Source organism: Ambystoma mexicanum, chromosome 2q (assembly GCF_040938575.1).
Source record: "Ambystoma mexicanum isolate Mex_15411 chromosome 2q, UKY_AmexF1_1, whole genome shotgun sequence".
Lineage (NCBI taxonomy): Eukaryota > Metazoa > Chordata > Amphibia > Caudata > Ambystomatidae > Ambystoma > Ambystoma mexicanum.
The window spans coordinates 177,810,572-177,834,893 of NC_090924.1; the positions used below are offsets into that span (position 1 = coordinate 177,810,572).

The 24,322-nt window shown below is 42.1% G+C and overlaps 1 protein-coding gene and 1 pseudogene across 2 annotated transcripts in view; one reads left to right on the plus strand and one right to left on the minus strand.

Moving 5' to 3' along the window:
* The window catches only part of PTH1R (parathyroid hormone 1 receptor), an 857,857-nt gene that overhangs the window by 499,154 nt on the left and 334,381 nt on the right, over nt 1-24,322 (minus strand). The window lies entirely within an intron of this gene.
* Nucleotides 5,902-7,265, plus strand: LOC138570323 (mannosyl-oligosaccharide 1,2-alpha-mannosidase IB pseudogene; annotated as a pseudogene).

Below are 24,322 nucleotides of genomic sequence, written 5' to 3' on the forward strand. Positions count from 1 at the left end.
AATTACCAGCAGTGATGCAATTTATTATTAATGCCACAATAAGAAAATCAGCCATAAGAGCAAACTGATCAAAAGCACATATTTACTACCTTTAAAATGATTATCTCTGAACTGTATCAAAACAGTGCATTGACAGTTAGCAGCTCCAGCCATGCACATTTTCAATAACATGTTTTATTTACAGCTGGGGCCCTTCCGGCAGGACCATGTATCAACATTTGTATTTTCTATTTGTATTTTGATGAGGTTCTACAGTTGGAAAAAGTTTTTTTACTATTAGTCGACATCCTGGCTTTACAGAACATGCTTCTCAGGTGGTATTTTTGCCACCCGAGGTATTTATCAGCAGCAGTCATTTCACACCCCTGACATTGAAGCAGTGGAACAGTAAGTGCCTGCTGCCTATGATATTTATGGCCTGGGGAACCGGGATCAGCACAGGAGAGAGAAGAAAATGTTGCATAAGATGTCAGGTTCCTAAACACTCTGTATCAGCGCAGAATACTATGCTCAATTATGAGTATGATGATATGGCTGCTCGTCGTAACATGGATGCTGAAGAATGATGGACTATAACCTTTACGGTGAATAGAGAAGGTTGATGCACTCATCTAATATACATGCTATGTTGGTGAATAGAGAAGGTTGATGCACTCATCTAATATACATGCTATGTTGGTGAATAGAGAAGGTTGATGCACTCATCTAATATACATGCTATGTTGGTGAATAGAGAAGGTTGATGCACTCATCTAATATACATGCTATGTTGGTGAATAGAGAAGGTTGATGCACTCATCTAATATACATGCTATGTTGGTGAATAGAGAAGGTTGATGCACTCATCTAATATACATGCTATGTTGGTGAATAGAGAAGGTTGATGCACTCATCTAATATACATGCTATGTTGGTGAATAGAGAAGGTTGATGCACTCATCTAATATACACGGTATGCTGTTGACCGTTTTTTAGTTTGGGATATTAGCTACCATTGAAGCAACACCTATACTCCAAAATGATTGCATTGGAGCACAGATAGTAGGGAGATCATAGGTGTAGCACACATCTCGTGGGTGTTGTTTGGTTATTTACAAACCCATTGACTTCCAATGGCCATGCTAATCCCCATCGGAATGTATACCCATTACCTTCCTCTGCCTCATGAAAACACATCCTTCTGGGATCTCTTTGAGCTAGCTCTATCAAGCAGTAAATTCCAAATGTAGATTACCAGTGCTATTTCTAAGCAATATTCTGAGAGTTAATGGTTGAATTGCAATAGTAAATAGTGACTAGTGTAATACAAATGTCTTACCCAAGTGAGACTTCTGCCACTTTAATATGATATATGACAAATTTTATTTCTATGGCGCTCGTACACAAGTGTATGTGGTGAAGAAGCCTAAACTACCAAAAAATCCACCTGTCATGATGCAGGCACATATTACAAAGAGCAGGATAGTGGTTGTAGTTCTGTCTCCCCACATCTAAAAGAACATGGATGTACGCTAGGCATGTGCTAGAGGAATCTGCTGTGTGTGAAGCATTTCAGGGTCGGCCGACCACAGGTGGAGACTTCCCTCGTTCCTTTAATCCACGCTATGTGAAAGAGAACTAATGAACTTCTGAAAGAGGAGCCAGTCGGGTTACCTCAGGTGTGGCTTGTGGTTATTGCACAACTGAAGATCAAGACACATGCAGAAAGTAGAAAGAATTAGGCATTATTTTGTATGCAAAATCACACCAGAAGAAAGATACTGAGACGTACCAGACCAGCCAGTTGTGTGGTGCAGTGTGAACAATTATCCACAACATGATAATGATAGAGGCAGGAACATGGAAGTAGAAGACACTTGGACAAAGGGTAGACATAAACAATGTGCAATGAAACTACCTGATGACCACTCAGTACATTTCACTCTCTCCCTCTAAGGTGCCCAAATGAAATGTTATGATTGCTCATTTCTTAAGTAGCTCCAAAGGCATCCGTGATGTAAGGATACTTTAGCAAATTATCCTGTCCACTCTTAATGTAATAAAGTTCAACAACCCTTCCAACTTGTCCAAAAAAGAGAAAACCTCTGGTAATTTTGGGACTAATTGAAGTAAATCTACATGTCTTAGAAGCAAAAAGGCTTAACACGTATTAGGACCCTGAGAGGTATCACGAGCCAAGCAGCTTGCCCAGGATGTGTGCTGTATTCACTGGTATATGCCCTTGTTTTTGCTCATTGTCTGGCACTTTCTACCATGTTATCTTTTGGAAAGTGGCTCCCCCCATTAAAAAAGTAACAAAAATAACATACCTTTTACTTTGTTTGATGATCAAGACCACATCAAATACATAAGTGTGCTTAAAAGACCACCTTACATTATATTACAGGCCACGCTAGTCATTTATTCCTCTTCATTATGTTTGAATAAACTAAACTGAATAACATATATTGCTTCCTTGGTACACTGGGGGAGGATCCTAACACAAACAAGGCACCTTATCTTTCTACTTGCTCGTGGTAATGCAGATACTACATGGTAGGTGGACCATCCCTGGCAGTAAAGGCAACACCAAAACCCTGTCAATCACCTTCAATGTACATGCATATCAGACACTGTCAGGAGGCTGGTACATTCCAATGTTAACATCACATGATGCTTGTTGACCTCTCAGATACTTTTCAAACTGTGGACCATGGCATCCTCCTAACCTGTCTCAACCATGCTGGAATAGGGAACCTAGCACTAGCCTCAATAAAATCCTACCTAGCTGATTGCACAAAATGCACCATCTGCCTATGTTGGGGGCACTAAAAAGTAATGGTAATATCTTGTGCAGTCCCAGAGGATTACATAGTTCCTGAATTTCTTCAACATTTGGTTCACACCATTGGCTGATCTTGTCAGTTTCTTCAATACCCCGTTCTCCCCATATGCCAACACCACCAAACTAATGCTAAACTGGCATGATAAGTTCAAGGAGCCTGGCACCAACTTCATTAACAGCATCATAAATGACTGTATGGATGAATGAAAACAGACTAAAATGAACACCACCATCACCAAGATCATCACATACAACTGTGGCCCTTTATCTCCGCCCCGGTAAAAACAGTCAGAAACCTGGGAATTATCATTTATTCTAAACTCAGAATTGGAGTGGCAATCAGCGTGGTAGTCAAAAGCTGCTACCCTCCCCTCACCCCCTCCCAATGTCAGTATGTCGAATCATAGACTTCTTAGGAACAAAATACATACTGACAATGCATTCCTCACCATGTCTCAACTACAACAATGGAACCTGTCTCTATCTCTACAAAGCCCATATGTGTAGACTCTAGCTCATCCAAAATGCAGCTGACTGCGTCTTCTTCAGACCATGATGTCTAGATTACATCCCCCTAGTGGGTTCAATGAACTCCTGCTCACCAGCTTCCCCTCTCCTGTTCTCCACCTGTGGAATCAGGACCATTGGTCTGCTGTTGTCAGGCCCTTCTGATTATCCCACTCCCTGCCCTTCTTAATGGTGGAGTCCATAACCACAACCCCTCACCTCATGTCACAATACTATCAACCTCTACCCACCTCCAGCCCGTCCCCTTGTGCCATCTGCCCATGGACGATGTCAGCTCCATACCCCCGTTATCCAACCGACCACCCGAGCCCTTGCCCGACTGGCCCCACCTTCTCTCCTTACCCACTCCTCTGCTTCACAGAGGGGCAGACATGTCACACCACCACCTCCCCCTATGCAACGCAGAACTACGCTTGCGCCCCAGTGGCCAACATAAATGATGGCTGGGAAGCCTCCATAATCTCTGAGCCTGCATGTCAGAGAGTACCTGCACTATTTCCCCTGATTCAGCAAATCTGTGTTCGACCAAGGTGAGTAAACCCCTCTAGCGATCTGATCTCCAATTGACTTCTATTCTACAAGACCTTAATTCAAAGCGTGTGCACGTGTATCATGATCATCAAGGTCTAGGGCTGAACATCATTCTCAACAATCTCCACAAACACACATCGAAGAACACACTGGGCTGAATTATCATAAGGCTGTTCGTTCCCTCCGATGTCTGCTTCACAAGGAAAGATAGGCTCCTGAACTCACTTCTGGTATACATCTGTCACCTCAGTTTCCGTAAGGCTTTGAAAACGTGACTGCTCTCATCCACAAAATAGTTTTTGCTCCATTCTCTTTCCTGTCTTTAACACCAAGATAATTTAGGGTGAAAGATTTATTTATAATGTGCCTATACAGCCAAATGGTGTTTCAAGGTGCATCAAGACAAGGGAGGCAGGGTACAGGGAGAACAATAACATTCCTACTAGGTCTTGAAACATTCGAAACGTGCAAGTGCTGTAAAAGAATGCAGGGGAAGGGAGGGGAGGCGGGCAGGTGAAGGAAGGTGGGGAAACAGGGAAAAAGACGAACAATAATGTTCCTACTAGGTCGTTAGAGAATTCAGAGCATGCAAGTGCAATAACAGAAAAGCCGGGAGAGGGGTGAGGAGGGGAAGGGTAGGATGGAATGAACAGGGAAGAAGACAAACAATAACTTTCCTACTAGGCCGTGAGACAATGCGGAGCGTGCAAGTGCGTTAACAGAAATTATGGGAGAGTGGGTCGAGGAGAAGTGCAGAAGGGGGAGGAAGGGTAATGCTCAGGAGGGAGGGAGGAGAGGGGAGCATAAAGTGCAAGTGAGAAGGCTCAATTGCACTTTTGAGGAAAAAGTGCACAAGAGAGTGCTAGAGGTGAAGCGGGAAGGAGCACAGTGGCAAGGAGTGATCGCAGAGTCCGCTAAGGCTGGAGCAAAAGAGGCAATGTTGACCTTGAAGTTCAGGAGGAGCAGGGCAACACCTGGGGATGAGACTCTCACAGAGCGGGGCCGTCCAGAGAATTGTAGTGGAAGAGATGAGGTGGAAGAGAAAGAGGAGAGTAGGAGGGAAGGCGAGAGAGGGGCCAGGGGAGGCCTGAGAGTAGGAGAGGGAGAAGCACGAAGCTACTTCAAATACACCAGAAATGCAACCATCTAGAAAAGAGTGTCCAGTATAAGGGAAAGTATAAGATTAGGCACAAGCAGAAGTAAAAGCACTTGATGCACTTACACATTAAGAAAGCATATTAATTATGATTTTCACATAGCTTGTTTGTAAACATTTTAATAAGCATGGTTTGACAAAAATAATATTTTACTCAAAATGCATTGCACTTGGCATATTAGAAGTTACTATTAGCACCTAGGGCGGAGGAGCCAACCAATCATGTTGCTCAGATTGCCTGCTGCATCGCATGATCCGAGCACACATTCCGAGCATCCTGATGAATGCTTCACCCATCCCCGCCATCCCCCCACCCTACTCTTCCTTCCCCTCAGGTCTCCTGTCCCCTTCCCCCCACCTTACCTGACTTCTTTCAGCAGCGGATATGAAACCGCCACCGCTCCAGCCTCCTGGGCCACCATGGAAATGGAAGAGGGGCTCTGTATGGATCCCGGCCTACGACATGATTAGTGGTCATCTTAGTTAAGTATTTTGTTTGAATCGTTTATTCAAATTTACTATATTGCTGTCAGCACCCCATGATTCCAGATTCAAAACTTGGGGTGCTAATAGAAGTCAGTCAATAACTTTATCCGCCATCAGCCATTAACGTGCAAGCTCATTATAAAATCAACAAATAAAATTGCAATGTTTACAATAAAATGTTAAACCATTAAAATCAGTACATAATCAAACAAGGCTGCAGTGACTCTCTGTTACAAAGAGGGGGTCACCCCTGGTCGGTAAATATATAACTTTTTTAAACAATGTTATTTTGTAACTTAAATAAAACAACATGCTTGGGTTCTGTACAGTTGTAAAGTGTTAATGCTTTGTATGCAAATGTGTGGAAAGCAGCCAAATGAATGTGCTTCCGTCCACCTTTCTCCTCTTTTTCCTGCCCGACTCCTCCAAACATAAACGCTTTGACATAGGTTTAGAGGATGTGTTGATTGCCCATATCAATGCCAATAAAGGGGACAAGAGCTCCGGGAACAGCCTGATCCACGGTTAGGGCCGCGATGAGGACCGGCACAGGGAGGAAGGGGAACGCCTGAGGAACACGATACTGACTGATCACGAGAAGGCCTGGGAAAAACTAAAAAAGTCCCGGGAGAAGATTAGAGCAGAAATCCAGACCGAGAAAAATAAAGTCATCCACAAAATGAAAAGTACGGAGGTCAACCTGCAGCTGCCACACCCCCCCCAACCTTTTGAGGATAAAGACTGGTCACCCTGGAGAACCAGATATCCAGGAGAAGAGGGACAAGATCAAAGAGATGATGTAGCATGTATGGGATAACCACATGTAGTAAGGTTGAGGCCACAACGAGTTCAAACCCATCGCCAGGTAAGACCATTTCAACAACAAATTCAGAATTTCCCAGGTGGGTGCCAGAATTGTGGACTCGCTGGACACCCTTCATATCTTGGGGCTGCTGGAAGTGTTCCTCGAGGGCCAGGACTGGGTGCAGATCAACCTGGACTTCAGCGTGAATTCCAAGGTGTCCGTGTTTGAGGTGGACATTCGCTTCATCTGGGGTATGGTGGCCGCGTTCTACCCCTCTGAGCAGGAGGTCTTCAAGAATAAAGCAGTGCAGCTGGCAGGCAAGGCCCTTCTGGCAATAAACACACCTACAGGAATCCGCTGGGCAATTATGAATCTGAAAAGCAGTGTCGGAAGGAATTGGGGTTGGGCATCTGCAGGCAGCACTATCATGGCAGGGTTCAGAACTCTGCATATGGAATGCCTGACTGGCGATCCAGTGTACTACATCAAGGTCACGCACATTCAGAAGCTTCTTCAAAAGATGGATAGTCCTAATGGCCTTTATCCTAACTACCTGAATCCTCAGACTGGGCACTGTGGCAGCAGCACACATCGTTTGGCGGCTTGAAGCTAGTGTTTATGAAAATGTGCTGAAAGTTTGGCTAATGTCAGACAAGGCGGACACTGAAGCTAGGAAGATGTACGATGACACCATCGAGGCAATAGAACGACACTCATCCGGAAGTCAAACAGGGGGCACCCATTCATCAGCGAGTGGAAGAACGGCCACCTCGAGAGGAAGATGGACCATCTGACCTGCTTGCAGCAGGCATGCTGGCTTTGGGTACAGAAGGTTCCAGGGGGACTGAAGCCAGCATTGCCGGCAACTTGGAGCAGATATTGATCACACTTGCCAAGAATCCTATGACAGTGTCAAAGCTGGGTCCAGAAGCTAATAGCAATAATACCCAATACGGCGAGTCGGATCGGGTGGTAACAGTGCTGGGGCCCATCCTTAAGGCTATAATAAAACACAAAACAGATGCCCAACCAATTGACTTGCCACGTGAAATGATGAATGTTCCATGTGACTCAGACAAGCCTTCCGCAAAGGACATCATTGGGTTAATACATCTGAGGCATGTATGCTGCGTTATTGCTGGGAGAAAGCCTGCCAGGACAATACTCTGCTCTGAAAATAACGTAACTTGACTTCTCTGTAAATGTCATTGCCCTCTCCCCCACCCCCACCCCCACCAGAGCCTGGCCTGTCGCCCTAGGGCTGCTTTGGATGTGAACTGTGTGCAGGTCACAGGTCTGAAACCCATCTGTTCGGATTAGCCCTTTTTCCTTTCAAGTTTGATTAAACACATCTTAGTGAGTGTTATAATTGTGAATTATTTTATTTACAGCGCGCCCAGCTGCCAAGACTGTGCTATAAAATGTATGCAACTGCTACACACTGAACTATTTATTTGTAAATACAATCATTAGGATGATGATTGTGACCCAGTGTGCAAAATGCATGACTTTATTTTTTTCTTATGCTGAGCCAATTGCACGAGTGAGAGCAAAAATAAAATGTCTGCTCCAGTTTGGCAAATGATCATGACTGATTTAGCAACATTGTAACATTGCAATAGCATGCCGTAACTAGTTAGCAACACATCCAAAGCAGTGCTGCCTGTGCAAAACAGTGCTACGGAACTGTTTAGTACCCGGTTCAGTCAGTGTAATCCCACCGCTGCCCACAGCGGGGAGGTACCGTACTACACCTCACGCAGCCCCCCGACCGCTCCACAGCAGCCTTTGCTACAGGGAGGCCCAGGAACACAAGGGCAGGGAGCATTTATTCTGAGTTGGGGCGAGGGGACCGTTCGCAGCCAGAGCACCGCCTCAACTGCCTGCAAACTCATTCACGTAACTGGATCCGTTCAGTTTCTGGAGCAAAAATAGACTTTGTCAAAAAGAAAAAGGAGCACAACATGTGTATTCCATTACTGCCAAGTTGTTAATATTGTTATAATCCTCCATGAATAGAGTTCACAATGGATCTTATGCAAGGCATGCTTCCTTGGCCAGCCTATTCTCTTTCAGAGAAAGATAACTAATAACAGCTGGAGGTTATATAAAGCAATGGAGTATTTTACAGAATACAATACAATATATCTCTGAATAAATGTACCCCTCATTATTACATTACTCAGTGGTTGGAGTCCTTCTATTTTTTACACGTCGGTCTTTGATAATTTACTAGCACGTTCGGGTCCAAAAACAGTTCAGACCAATTCTGACCAGGCATGCAGATACATTTCAGAATAAAACCAGTGAAATTAGAAATAAAGAACATAACAAAATGAAAATCTCGGATACACATTTTCCCGATTGACTGTCTTGTTTGGCCAACTGGCCAATGAATGCTCGCAAATAAAGTCATGCCTAAGCGGCATTCATTTCCAGAAAACATTCTCGTGAATAATTATGAAAGGTTATGTATCCCAGGAGTATTTGCAATGTTACATTTTTGGTGGAAACCAGCGTCTTACACCTATTAAAAGCATCCCTGTGCCCAGATCCATGCCCCACATCTCTACTGGATGAACTGTTTCCACCTGATTAAGGATAGAAATAAAGACCTGCCTCTTCTTAGTTTTCATCTGTTAAACTGATGATGAGAGCAGTTGTTTAGTGCCTTCCACTCATCCGCAGAATGTTTTGTTTTGTTGCAGATCAAGGCTTGCTCAAGTATGTGTTTGTCTTTCGCAGCAAGGATTTCTTCAGACCGTGCACTCCCGCAAGCAGTAGAGCGCTTTGGCATTGAAGCCCTCTACTTATTGTTAGAAGATGCTTCAATAGGCCGGGCAAGAACATATACTGGCATTGTTAGCTAGCTGCAAGCAGTCCAGAAATCATTTGCCATTAACAAATGAAGGTGACAGAACAATGATCACAAACAAATACAAAAGAGAGTGCTTGCTCACTGCTGCTGCAAACCTCTGTTTATTTGGTTACATCATTCATCATCAGTGCATGTATCTTTAAAACTCCAAATAGGCTATCCTAATGGCTGTCCCAGAATAATAACCTTATGCATTCAAAACAATAATTACACAGTCTGCAGGGTGACATTTTCTATTTTGCAACGATTTTGAATCCTTGTCTGAATTGCCTGGAAAATTCATGGAGAGTACTGTACTATACATATTTATCATTAGTTGTATCACAATAACATTATTATTATTATTAGTATTAGTAGTAGCAGTAGTAGTAGTAATAGTAGTAGTATTAGTAGTAGTAGTAGTTGTAATAGCAGTAATGGAAGTAGTAGTAGTAGTAGTAACGGTAGTAGTAGAACACGCAGCGACATACCGCTAAATGTGCACACACATTCTCCACTTTAGCATGCCATATGATTGCAAGGAAAAGCCAAAGAATATGTCTAGTGGAAATTCAGGTCAAAGAACACTAATATGAGACACAATAAGATGATGAGTGGAAGGGTGGAAAATGGAATCTTCATTACTAAGCAGACAAAAGTATCAAGTGCAGTTATCAGATACCTTAGAAGGATGGGTGTGAGGATGAACTCAAGGCTGAAAGAAAGACTGGGGGCATTAACTGGGGTTGGACTATGTCCCCGGTATGAGAATTACATGTAGTGGGAAACAGTCGAGAAAGTCTTTGAATTTTTAAAGTTTTATTTTGATGTATGTGTACCACACTATTTAAGAAGAAAAAACTGTGCAGTGTATTAAATCCCTTAAATAAGGTAGCTTGTGAATACAAGTTTTGAATGCCGTGAGGTAGACCATTCCATTAAAGTTGCCCAACCAATGAAAACCATCATTAACGACTTGCCCAACGTATCGTTTTGGGAATAATCAACAAAATGTTTTGTGAACAGAGAGCACTGGTAGGCTAATAGAAGTGTACTTTCTTTGAGAGATGGAAAATGTGATTCCACAAAGCCAATTCAAAAGCAGCCAGATTTAAAATTAACCCTCTGCCATACAGTCAAATGATAAAGAAACGGATTGAACGAGATCTGGAAAGACCACAGATAAGACAAACATCAGAATTTTGGATAGTGTGCAGAAGATCCAGTTGATAATCTGGAAAGCCAGCAGACAATGCATTGGTGTTATCAAGTTTAGAGTTCACCAGTGGTCCAAATATGAAAGCATGATCTAATCTTGGCAGTTAGATGGAGTAGCCAATGAATCTGACATAGTCTATTAAAAGAGGCTTCAATGACAGAATTCTCCTATCAATGGGCGCCAATATTGGATTCCTGAAAAACTCCTATATTCTTAATGTGCACAGAAAGGGCCACCCACAAGGGACAGGGTAAGGAAGATAAAGGGATACATCCCTCAACAGATAATATGGTCCTAAAAGAAGGAACTCGGTCCTAGAGGCATTCAGTTGAAGGACATTGTGTTGTGTCCACACCCTCACGTGTTCCTTACAATTGTTGGGTCCAGTGAAGGATTCTTTAATAAGGTGGTAACGCTAGCCTCCTTCCAGGAGGAGGGCGTAACCTCGTGTTGCTAAAATATCTCCATGCTCGGAAACCATGAGGGGCAGCAGACAGCTCCCAGTCGACAAATAGGTTTGAGCATTAACACAAAAGGTAGAATCTCCTCAACTGTTGTAGAATGGAAATAAAATTTAGATACAGCAAGAAAGAGATGAAATAAGGGTGAAGGGTAGGCAAACTTTTTCTTAAAGTTAGTCTCATTCTTAATATTGGGGATTTTAGTAACTCAGCAATGAGGCGATATGCCATGAGGCGGCAGAATGTCCTTGTTGGTAAGGACCCACCGCCCAAGATAAGGGCCCGAGTGCAGCGAGGGTCCCTTAATGAGGGTGGCGAGCATATTACCCTTAGCGAGGAGCATACCCCAATTAGCACCTGTGTAGTTCGCTACACGGATACTGAAGATTATTTTGCTAAATAGGCCAATGCCTTCTCCTAGAGTGCTAATGGTTTGAAGAGGAAGTGCCAAGCACCATCCACACTCCAGCTGCCCCCTTTGAAGTAGCAGGTACGTTGACGCCAAAATATGTGACTTATGGAGAACAGATAAACCAGCAGAGAGCCGCAGTTGGTCTCTGCCCAGTGCCTATCAGAGTAACAGCACCTATTGAAGTACCGACACCTAATCAAATCTGGACAGTAAGGTACCCATTGAGAAAACCATATCTACAGGCAAGACAACATGACGTTTGCCAGAATGGAATACCTGAAGAAGCCAAGAAGATACTAAAGGAAGACGAATGGTGATGTCATAAGAAATTGGACTGATAATAATATATAAGAGATAACGACTTAAGAATAATGACAAAGAGACGAAATACCATGGATACGTGATATCTTGAGCCTAAGGTGAGACAGCTGATGTCAAGATGAAGAAAGTTATGCCATATGCACGATGAAGATATTCAGTTAGTTTAAACGTGTACAGATGCAAAAAACCGCAAGGAGCAAGAAACCGTGAAGCTTGCTTATGCTTAGTAGTAAAATAGATTGTGGCAAGCGCTAACTATGCATATATATATCTCAAAACCTGGCTCGTTGTTCTGCATGCTGCTAGACGTGAGTGGAAAAGTATGACTGGGGTTGATGCCAACCCAATCATAGTGGACCGTGTAATCTAGGGTCCTATAGTGAGTAGAACAAATGAGACATCATACTTTTAGTGACATTTACAGTGGCCATTTTGAAGGAAGGGCTTAGTTGCCCCACCTGACATTGATTATCCAATCCCCTCTCCCCGTTACCACATACAGTTATAATACCTATGTTAAAGTTACCTTCCTAAAACCAGTCACGTTGCATGTTAGGTTTTTAAGATTGCACGTCAGTGATGATGAGTTTTTGATATAAATACTGTGTTTTTTTCTGAAATTAACTGGAGTTTAAGCGAGAAGGATGATCGAGCAGTTACTGACGTTCATTGAACTCCCCGTTTTTTGTACTTGTCATTAAACGGACTCCCTTTGTCAAACTATTGAGTTGTCATTATTATTTGATGCAAGAGTACAAATCTGCATCCCCATCCATCTCAAGGGTGCTGCTACTCATCTTAAAGGGCTGTTTGGAGACCCCTAGTGATATGGGCCAGCTGGGGTCCATCCAGTTCAGATTGATATAGTTGGACCTTTTCAAAGAAGGAATTGCAGTATTCTGCCAATGTTCTGGATTTACAAAAATGGTCTTAAAGGAACACACCCTTATAAATTGGTAAGGATATTTTTACATTTTCGTTATAAAAAAAAGTATTTTCTATATGTGTTCATACCCTTTCCTACTATAGACCTTCTATAAAAATTCTAAGGGGAGGGGAAATCCAGGAAGGAAAATACTTTCTAGATGCCAGCAAACACAAGGGGATGCTTTAGAATCACATGTCAACCTAACAAAATCTTGGCATTCATTGAAAATGTGTTACATGAGCCATGCGGCGTAAGTCACTGAAGGTTAGAAGTGAGATCACTGTGGTGCAAAGAAATACGTTTATTCTTATTTCACACTGATACATATCCTGGGTGTTGATAGAACAGACCATAACCTGGGTAGAAACTGAGAAAGTGAAAATCCTAACAAATATGTGTTCAGCAGAGAAAAAAATATGTTAGTCATTAAGGTAGAAATGCTCCAATCCAGAATCAAATCCGAGCAGTCCCTTTTACATCAAGACGCTGTATTGCGTAACGAGAGAAAATCAAAACTCTCCAGCAGGTGAAACAGTCTCAAAGTATGTAGGTTATCAGAACAGATCAAATGACAACAAAAAAATAAGCCCAACATAAAGGTCCTGATTGATCCAGGACGAGAAACATCATAGATGTCTAAATTCGTAAAGCTGTGGTGTGAACAAGTATCATTTTAAAAATATGCCATTTGGAAGATTTATCCAAGAATTAAGAATTAAAATTTGAGATAAGATTTGTTCAAAGAATGGTGGCTAGTATTTCTTTCTGTACTTCACAGCTGAGCATTCTCACACATAGCATAACTAGTCAGGCCTTGCCTAAGTGAAACAAAGACTGTGAAACGCTATTGTGCTCCGAAAGAAACTTGTGTCAAAGTTTGCATTACACCTGTCTGTAGTCACTGTGCAGAATTACAATAGGTAGAATGGGGTTAGCCATACAGGAAGTCATGGTCCTGAAGAAGACGGAACATTAACAAGTAAGGGAACAATTAAAATGTGCTTGATAGCTGCTTGCCATTGGTACATTTTAGATGAGTGATACATTTGTGTTTGCAATCCAAATACTGTAAAGCTGAGTGTCAGGAATTAAACCCCCATGCCCTGACGGATTGGAAATGGGCCCATTGTCACCTCTGGAATAGACATAACACACTTGAAAATTAGAAGGTTGTTTAAAGGTCCAAGGACATTTGAAACAAAATGCAAAGAAAGGTATTGTTAACTGGCATGCTGCTCTATAGTAATTTGTTGGACTCCACTCTTCTTTATGATATGGTACCACCATTATCTTTCTACTTTATTTCTTGCTTTAGAAGTATGCCTTCAGATAGTAAGGATCTGGATACCAGTACATACCATAGCTCATCCCGGCCCCTTCAATATGGCAAAGATATTTTCGTTGGGTGGTGCATTGGCAGGCATCGTATATACCAGTATGTACTTAGGGATGTCCATGAATGAAAAACGCTCATCACTCCCTCATTTGTCTCTGAATCTGTTGTAGTACAACTAACTGTATGTTCTCTCTTTTGCAAGGTTCTTCCAATCCTGGAAATCCAAAGATGAGTCCAACCAGGATCTTGCAATTTTGCTCCTAGGTTGGCCTCATCCAATATCCAATGGTGCTTCCACATGCTCCTTCCTTCTAGATTTCAAAGAGATAATTGGTTACTGCCCACTGTACCCCACAACTGTCACTCTAGGTCTCCTGAGAATATACCATTTTATTTTCTCTGCCATCTGTGGGTATTCATTTGTTGGAGAAAGGTTCTTTACAATCTCTCAAAATGTCAGTTAAGGATGTGTCCTTTGTGGGATCCACCTTTGTGACCGTAACATAGATCCAAGGGATCTACCAAAGATGTGTTTCCGTTTGATCAGGCTGAGATGCAGAAACCAGTGTCTCATCAATACATGGAGGGCCATGTATACTTATAGACATGTACCGTGCTTCCCCATCTTATGGTCCTGACGCTGACTCTTTCCGTCCATACTTCCCTTTTTCTCCTCATAACTGTGTTGCACCTCAGTATCTTTAATCAGGAATTCTGCAACTTTATCTGGTTAGAGTTCAGGTTTCATGGAGAGAGCAAGCTATTTTCTTTCTCTTGGGAAAACCGGATCGACCTCTGTGATTCCAGAGAGAGAATATCTACTTTAAGTGGTATCACACACTAGAAATCCTTTCATAGTATTGCCGCCTGCCATTCCTTCAGTGCCAGCCCTATGTTATGGAGAAAAGTAAGATAACTTCTATGTTTTTTCAGTTTTCGTTTTTAAGTAATCGACTGGACGCATATGCACCCAGCTCCACGTTATCCACCTGGCCTGATGGAGAGTAGTCTTTGTATGTCTATATTGGGAGGATAGCTCATCTGCAACGTGCTCGCCTTGGAAGCAAGACGGCACGGAGCAACACAGGTTCGATCCCCAGGTCCGCGCTTAGGGTATTATGAGCGTTATATATAAACTATCATATCATATCATTGTTTTCTCGGTTAAATATTTGTCTGTTGAGAGAAACAGATAACCACCTCTGCCTGTCTTTCTTGTCTTCTGATTGGCCACTAGGACAAAGGGCCCTTTTTGATGTTCCTGGAAAGCTCATCACCCACCATTTCTTTTCCCCAAACTGTCCTCTCCTGATATGTGCTTGACATTTAATCCCGCTCTTCAAGAAGGTAAATCCAGAACAATAGCTGGCCTCCTGCTATTCCCCATATTTCCCATTGCAGTTTTGGCTGCATTTTGTCTTTGCATACTTAGTTACCATTTTCTTTCCCCTGAGTGTCCGGATTCTGTGGACCAGTTGCAGTGCACATCTCTGCCGCATGTTATGTTGCTGGTGATTCCTGTTCCCATGGCAGCACACCTTCTGAATTCCTGCTCTCTGGGAAAGGGAGATGGGTAAGCAGAGGCCTTAGCTTCCCAGTGGGATTCAATGTGACAGGGGGATCAAGAGCTCGCTACTATGTGTATTCTGACACACTTGGTTCTAAAATAGTCAGAATTCCAGGATATGTTGGGCCCAATTCAGAACACTTTTGAGTTCGGATGATGCACAATCACATATAAGGATTTGCATAAATTAACTGCAGGAGTGATGCTTCCTTCCAAAAACACATGTGAAGACTAATTCAGACAATGCTCCACCAGTAATTTTGACTGAAAGACTGTCATTGTTGATACATATAGTATTCAAAACACCCCATAAAAGCGGCTCCCTTTGACGCCTAAAATCAGAGGTCGGATTAAGAGTTTATTTAGGAAGAATAGGGATGCCCCTGGCTCGCCCCAATCTGTTTAGTGTGCAATTAACAGCATCAAGAAGCAAAGGCCTGTTGTTGCATCAACCGCACCAGCTAATTAAATAATGACAAGCTGTCCAGGCAAGCATCTGCTGCATCTGCCCTGGAGGAGGCATGCACTCAAATGAATGTGATCGAAATTGAGAGATGAAGCCTGGGGAGGTCGCACGCAATTGTTTTGACTGCCAGTAGAGGGCAAACCTGCAATGAAGAATAACATTTTCTGACTACAAAGATGTTTGATTGGAAACAGGAATATGGGGGATAAACACCCACACTCCTTATGAACCAGGCCATCATGATATAATCCACCCTCTAAAGACTCACATCCGGGCACACCATGTCAGTGGGCAATGTTCAAAGAGCAAAGGCCACTTTTCAGTGTCAACGATTACTAGAAATGGTTAACGCATGTCATCCAATGTAGGATTTTCTATAAGCCTGACAAATCAGAGAACAGACATCTCTCCGATGTATCATAAAACACAAGCCATGCGTCTCTGTGTTTGGGGCTGCTCAGTGTGATGTCGCTTTCATGCTTTGAGAGTAATGAACCACGAAAGGTGACTCCCTCTTCGGAAATTGGCAGGAAAAACGAAGGGCCATGAGCACTTGTCAAACCCCCTGCATTTCGAGACAAGTCTTGAGAAAAAGAAAGACTAGCACATGGGACGGTCGGATAAATTGGAGAAACAGATTGGTATCATCCATCTATGATGGTTGGGTGGATGGATCAATGGAGCCAGGAAGGAGGGATAGAGGGATGGGTTGTTGGCAGGTGGACACAAATACAAAATAATGCATAGGTAAGCTGTCAGACAGGCAGACAAAGACAATCAAATACGCCATTACGTGAAGCGCATAAGGCATTTTGGAATAGATATAAAAAGTCAATAAATTATGCTAGATAATTTAACAAATATGCACTTGCGCCTCGCATTTTGCATGCAAATATCAACAGTGAAACCATTCATTCTCTTAGGGTTCCGTGAGTGACTTCACCTTAATGGCTATAGCCACACTGTTCCCACTGCCGGACCCCTTCTTAAGACATTACTGTTGGGTGTGCAATCATCACTGATGTATTCATTAGTGGTGGTCGCCCAGGTGGGTGAAGGGATGGGACCAACCTTTCTACTATATAACAAACACAACTGCTTTTCCAATGACTTGACTTATGTTGAATGTAAATATCGTGTTGACATCTGAATGGAAACGAACATTTAATAGAAATGCTCATGCTGACCATAAAAGAAATACGTTTTAATTCACTGAAGACAAAGTCTGTGGTCTGTGCAAACCTCTGACATGATTGTCCTTTCATCTATGCCTGAGATCCGATAACTGATCACCGGCCCGGCATGGAAGGCGCACTTCGAAAGAATACCAGTACTGCCAATGTCTTGTGCATTTTGTGTGTATGTTCTGCAACAAATGTGTCAAATATTAATATTAAACGTTTGGTGTGTGGGGAATTTCCAACAGTGTCAATGATGCACATCAGTGTGTGGACACATCTCAGCAGCATTGACACTAAACCCGAACACATTTGCCACAAATGAAGCCCTTACATTTGGGAAATGGAACGGCATCTATGCTTCCCTTTTTATTCTGTTTCTGATGCTAACGTGGCTTCTTTGAATACGTGCATGTTAATGAGTGATGTGCACTTTTAGTATTCAGGCAACCTCAGCATTTCCCAGCGTCCCTTAAAACATCCTTACGATGCTGTGGTGTGTTGGATGATTCAGACCGATGTAAGGGCACTCATCACACAAACACGTAGCTGCCGGAAGATGTTTAACTCGAAAAAAGGCACAATCCAGTCAGGATGTGGAGATGTTCACAATCAATATATGGGTGAAACATGGACAGAGAGTACATTTCAGTGGGCTTTTATTTTCAACGTTCTGAGCATCATTCTGAAAGTCTGACTTGCCTTTATTATTGGTAGATCAATAAGACAGCCATTGATCTAATAAACACATGATTGCTCTTTAACTATGCATCTCCCTGACACAAAACTGTAGTTATGCGAACACCTGTAGATTGTAACAATCCAAACGTCGCTAAATAAATATCCATGTTGAATTGATCTGTTGACAGGCTGCTTGCTTTTGGATGATCTGATGGTTGTTCCCTCACTTGAGATGACCTGACGGAAGGAGGTCTACATTTGACTGATGCTATTCGACCCACAAATAGCAACACATGGTGAGGCTTTTATGATCCCCTCAATTTCAATGTTATTTTTTTAAATTATTTGATATGGATAATACAATCATCCTTTCAAATATTCAAATATACAAAAAACAGATACAAATGCATTCTAAAATATATAACAACTTTGCAATTTGAAAACAAAATAATTATGAACAAAACATGTTGTGCACGAACATCAGTCAATGCATGGAGAGAAATGTGAACAATGAACATTCTTAACAATACTTCATCAATAGAAGAGTTGAAATATTTGATTTCAAGTTGTTACTTATTGTGATAGGCTGATGTATGAAGCATTTATAACAATAATACGCAAAGTCCAATCCAAAATAGTGAAAATAAAGACATGCAAAGTACAATGCAAATTCTTTAAAAACTGCAAGTAAACTTACATAGACCCCTCATCAGAAGGACATTTGGGAAAGATTGCATCTAAATAGTGGCCTACGGCCACCCGCATTCCCAAATCGAGGTTGTTAGTTATATTGGACCAAATATCATCCATTGACATATCAATGTTTGAAAACATGCACTTGCACAGATTTGCGGAGTGTGCGCATCATTACGAAATCATTACTGCATGTTAATATTTAATGCGTCCACAAGTCTGGCAATATTTCTAACGAATGAATGGATGAAAAAGTTTTTGCAATACGACTGTAAGAAAATTAGCCTGAAGACTCTTCTGGCTTTTCATTGTATTTATCGGAAGAACAGGGATTGCAATTTCGGTCAGGAATGACTCACAATAACACATTTACAGAAGGCAGAGGCATTCCCCCGAAGGGATCGTGTACAATGGCACAAAGATTAGAACAAGTGGTTAGCAAGTAAATGAGGGTATAAAAGAGTTGTACATATACCAGGGATGTGTGTATATGTATATATATCTATACATAAATATACAATCGTTAAGCGTCATGGAGGTAGTGATGGGGTCAGTCATGAAGGTTGATAGAGTGAAGCTCTGGGGAGCTCCCTCTTTAGCAAGTAAGTGAAGTTTAAGCAAAGTTTTGAAGAGATCCACAGTTGGTCTAGCTTTGAATATTATGGGTAGTGGGTTCCAGTGGAGTGGGACAAGTAGGTAGAAAGAGTGGAAGTTAGAGGATTCCCAGAGAAAGTAAACTGAGATACAATTAGATAGGAATTGAGGCGCAAGACTATTGATAGCTTTGAAGACTAGGAGAAGGATTTGAAAAAGAGAGTAGGAAAGTAGCGCCAACCTGCATGTTGCCCGTAGGTTGAAGTGGAGAATGATCTCCACAGGCTGAAGAGAGTGTGAGCGGCAAAGTGGAGGACAGTGTGTAAAATTAGGAAGGAGCAGAGAGGAAGACCCAGGAGTAGGCTTCAACAGTAGTCAAGTTTGCTGAGCATCAGGGGTGGGGATTAGAGTTGTGGTAGCGTGGTTACTAAGGAAACGATGAATTTTCCAAATGTTGCAGAGGGTAACACAATCAGCAGTAGTACTGATAAATTGTTTCATTCTTAGGACGCCATGAAATAGAACCTCAAGATGGCGGGGCTTTCGTGAGGGAGAAAGAAGGTCAGGCAGGAAGGAGATGCTAGAGGTGAGGGTAGAAAAGGCATTGGAAGATGGGTGAAAGATTACTATTTTTACAAAGTCCAGCATGAGGCAGAGAAAAGCCATCCAGTGACAAGCTGCAGTGGGACAGTTTGTAATCCCTTCCAAGATGGCTGGGGTGAAGGAAAGAAAGGAGAAAAATATTTGAGTGTTGTTAGCCAAAAAGGAGATTGTTAAAGCTGTATTTAAAAGTAGATTTTGATGTGGTTTGACCTGCTGGTCAGTTGGTTGGTTTTCACCTGGATGTTAATATGGTGCTCCTCACACTGTTATTTTTCCACAAGCTGAAATAGTGCAACGAAAAAGGACAATATTGGGGCTGCATCAGAAATGACTTAAGTGTAATCTGTTACATTACTATGGACGTTTTGTAAAATGTGTACATAACATTGGTTTCATTAATAGGGAATTATTAGGAATTGCTAACCATTGAAAAGGTCATGTAACCGTGGCCTTAATATTAATATACCATTTCAATTCATTTATCCTCACGTTAATGATTTGCGGATCACATCTTCTGGTGAGAGGCCTTCACCTACCGTTCTGAGAAGCAGGTACAAACTGCCCATGAGTGTTGTCCATTCATACACAAATCACCCCTACAGAATAATTTCTCCCAATCCTCGAAGGGATGAAGCGAATCGGCCACCTTTGGGCTTAAAAATGAATTTAAATACAGAGGTGAGCTGGATATGACTATGGTTTGGACCAGCTTCTTCGCAATGTTCATGTCTTTACAAAACTACAATTTCTCAAATTGTATGCCTCGTGGTCAAATGGCTGATCATGTGAGAAATAGGTTCACATCTTCAGGGACGTTAGTGCCCTAAACATCACTGCAAGAAAGCCCTGAGATCTAAAGCATACCTTATCATTATTGGCTACCTTACCCCTTCTGCCGAGAGATACACAGGCAGGAGTTTCATGTAAATAAAGCACTACCATGTGGAAACATTTTGCAATGTGAAGCACATCTTGACTAGGCCAATAACCACACCATGATTTGATTTATAAAGCTATTACAAAATGTACCGAGATTGATTGACTTCATATGCTTTCTGTCAAACAGAAAAACTGGATGGGCAGAAGACACATCACTAACAGTCTCCAATACACTGTGCTATTAGGCCACTATTAAAAAAACATGTATGCCAGTAAGAAAATATATTATCTTAAACTATTGTTCGGGTAGATATAATTACATTAGTCTTAAATATTGTTCTTTGAGATACTACAAGTAGCATCCCACTTGGCGTTCCGCAGAGCCATCAAAACCAGTCTATTTGTTTGAAATGTTCATGCCTAGCATTTGCTTGGTACCTAACTGAAACCTATGTCTGCTTAATGTACGTGAAACCTACCGCCTATGATGTAACTAAGGAACCGCATGTTCCAAAGTCGTATTCTTGCCTACGTACACTTTCTTGAAAAAGCGCCTCAATGCCCGTGGGCTGTAGTGCGCTATACAAATGTAAAAAATAAAAATAAAAAATAAAATTGTTTAATGAATGTTAACAAAATATTTTTAGAGTAGATAGGATACAATTTGGAAAGTTTACTATGTGCCAGGGCAGTGTCCTCAGATGCTAGTTTGCTTCAAGGTATAGCTTTCGGTTTCATAAATATTACAGGCTCCTGCTAATTTGCAGCGCAAGCGGTTAGACCGCAATTAGTTCCGATTAACATGCCATACATTTCTCAGATCAGGCCTGTGGGTCACCACGTCAGTTTCTAAATTTCTATGTAAATGTCCATATTGACATGCAACACTATTACACCCAATAGATTATTATGCTAGTTCCCATTGCCTGCAGGAAATGACGTGCCAGTGTCACATTGCCTCCAGAAAGGACCATGATAGGTTACCATTATTTCTCTGAAAATGACCATGCCAAATCTACCACCCATAAACATTACCATGCTAGTTTCTCATTGCCCCCAGAAAAGTGTGTATGCTGGTTACACATTGCCCCCAAAGAACTATGATTCAAGTTTCAGCATTGTTTTTGCACTTTTCATACCCTTCTGGTTAAACAGTAAACCATTATCATGCCAGGCCATTCGCAAAGCATTTGCATTTTCCAGTTTCAAATTTCCTCTCAGGAAAATACTATTCTACTTATTACTCCTAAAACATTGCACTGCAATAATGTATCAGTAACAGAGAACATTGCTCAATGCCAATTTCACTTTGGCCTCAAATAATATTAATTCCATTTCTCAAACCTTTTGCCTTTTCATGAAGCAACACAATTACCAGTTCAATTTCATATGACTTCTCTTTCCGTAATTCAACACCAATTTCACACTGGCTCCAAGAAATGTCTATATGATTTTCTTCAGACTTTCCTAGTTTCACAACTGCTCAGTTAAGTACAATATAATGCTAAAGCATTGCATCAACAAACGTATGATTTCCGGTCCACATTTCATGAGAACATGGTCAGGTTAGCTACCTATTGATTCTAGTCAGTTGACCGAGGCCATGTTTATATTCCATGACAGTTTCAAACTATCAGAAAGAAATGACAATGGGCCTCATTACGAGTCTGGTGGTAACCCTGCTGGTGCTTCCGGCAGGTTGCCACCACACTCGTAACATTTTACCGGCACCTAGTTTCCCAGTGCCAGTGGGACATTACAAGTCCCGGTGGACTGGCAAGCTCAGTGCCGGACAATGTTAGTCCCCATTCTCAAGGTCCAATAGGATTCCACGGGAATGGGTTCACAGAAGCACCGGCACTGTTACTAATGGTGCTGGTGCTTCCGTTATCAGTCTGACTACTGTGACCGGTGTGCCCGGCAGGGTCAGACCTGTCAGGCGCTGTTGCGCCGGCAGGCATACTCGGAATGTGCGGTCCAGAAACAAGGGTGCCGGTAACCTTAGCGGGACCGTTGTTTCTGGACCGCCACACTCATAATGAGGCCCATTGTCTTCGTATTATTATCTCCTAGAAAATATACCCACATCGGTTACCCATTAGCCTCAGAATATTAAGTCATAACATTTTCAGATTACAACCAGAAAATCATTTTGCTTTATTCACATCATGCTTAAACAAATCCTTCCGATTCCTAGGAGAGCCACCACCTCCCTCTTGCTCGAAACATACACTCCCTCAGAAACACATACACAGCAAATACACACCCTCTAAATCTTTATCTTTTCTCTCTCTCTCTCTCTCTCTCTCTCTCTCTCTCTCTCTATCTCTCTCTCTCTCTATCACTCTCTCTCTCTCTCTTCTTCTCTCTCTCTCGCTCAATAGAAATGTGCTGTCCAAGTCACTGGCACATAGATGCACAGACATGCAGAATTTGGTGTATCCATTCTTGTGAATGGCCAAAGGCCAATGCTGTCCTGGAGGTGAGCAACTAAGCATTTAGTGTCTACCATCCTGCACCCCTGTACACTGAATGTGGGGATGAAGTTAGTGAGCCTCGATTAGGTGATATCCCCCACACATCAGTGACAGGCGGGGATAGAAAGGATGTTACGCTGTCATTTTCAAAGTACAGGGCATCCAGCACACGGGGTTAGTATGCGGAGCACATCACATAACACCCCTGAGGTCCCTTGTGCACAGTGTTGTGCTATAGATGAGTCTGATGTTCCCCACACATGTGTAGCATGGATATTGTATCATTGAGCCAGAGTTAATATCAATATGTGCATTGCTAATTTCGAATAAACTCATATACATGCACAGCCTGTAACCTAAATTGCACTAGGAACAAGCAAGTGTCACATTGATGTGTTTCCCCTTGTTCTATTCAAGGTTCAAAGACTCAGGAGAAGACCTTCTGGATTTAGCATTGTTTTAGTTTGAGGGTTGGTACCTTTCTACCTCCATTCAAGATCCATTACAGAGTTCATTTATTGATTAGTGTAAATCATTGCATCAAACTTGTAGTTTAGTAAAAGGAAGCTTAGATGTATTCACTTCACCACTGACGGTGTTAAAACAGATACTAATGGCCCGCTCTACTTGGTGGGTAATGCAGGTTCAATGAGCAATGATGTGAGTCTATGTATCGCTGGTCATAAAGCTAAGGGCACTGCACGCCCTCATCAGGTGCGGAGGGTAGAAGGACCAGTGGCACTGTTAGCGCTGTAGGTGTTCAAACTTGCACTCCTCCACATATAAATATGCTTGGAGAGGTAGGTCGTGACCAGTTTCTATGGGGTTTACATAGAGAACATGGAACATGGTTTGAACACCGCCATTGGACAGTATCACAATGGTGAATGAGCACTGGAAGCCAGATAATTTGAGTATTAACTTCAATTTGACACCAGGAAGTGTTGCAGGAGAACACTCCTTTTAACAGTGCAATTGACATAATATGTCTCACACACAATAGTTAGTAAATGTGTTCTAATTGGCACATTGTCAACTTAATATTGACAACAAGAGGCTCGAGTTATAATCCCTGTTTCTCCACTGCACAGAATTGATTCCTGGAAAATAACTTTACCTCCCACCGTCATATTCTATGCGAAATCAAGAAGGAACTATTCAGAGAAAGGATTACAGTCCTTCTTGGGCCATGGATTTGCTCAAAAAGATGTTTTGCGCTAGCTTTTGCAACTGTTCTTGAATTGTATGGATAACGTTTCCTGGGTTTTAGATCCATTCCAGCTCTGTGTATATTCATATTTTTTTAAAAATCATTCATGT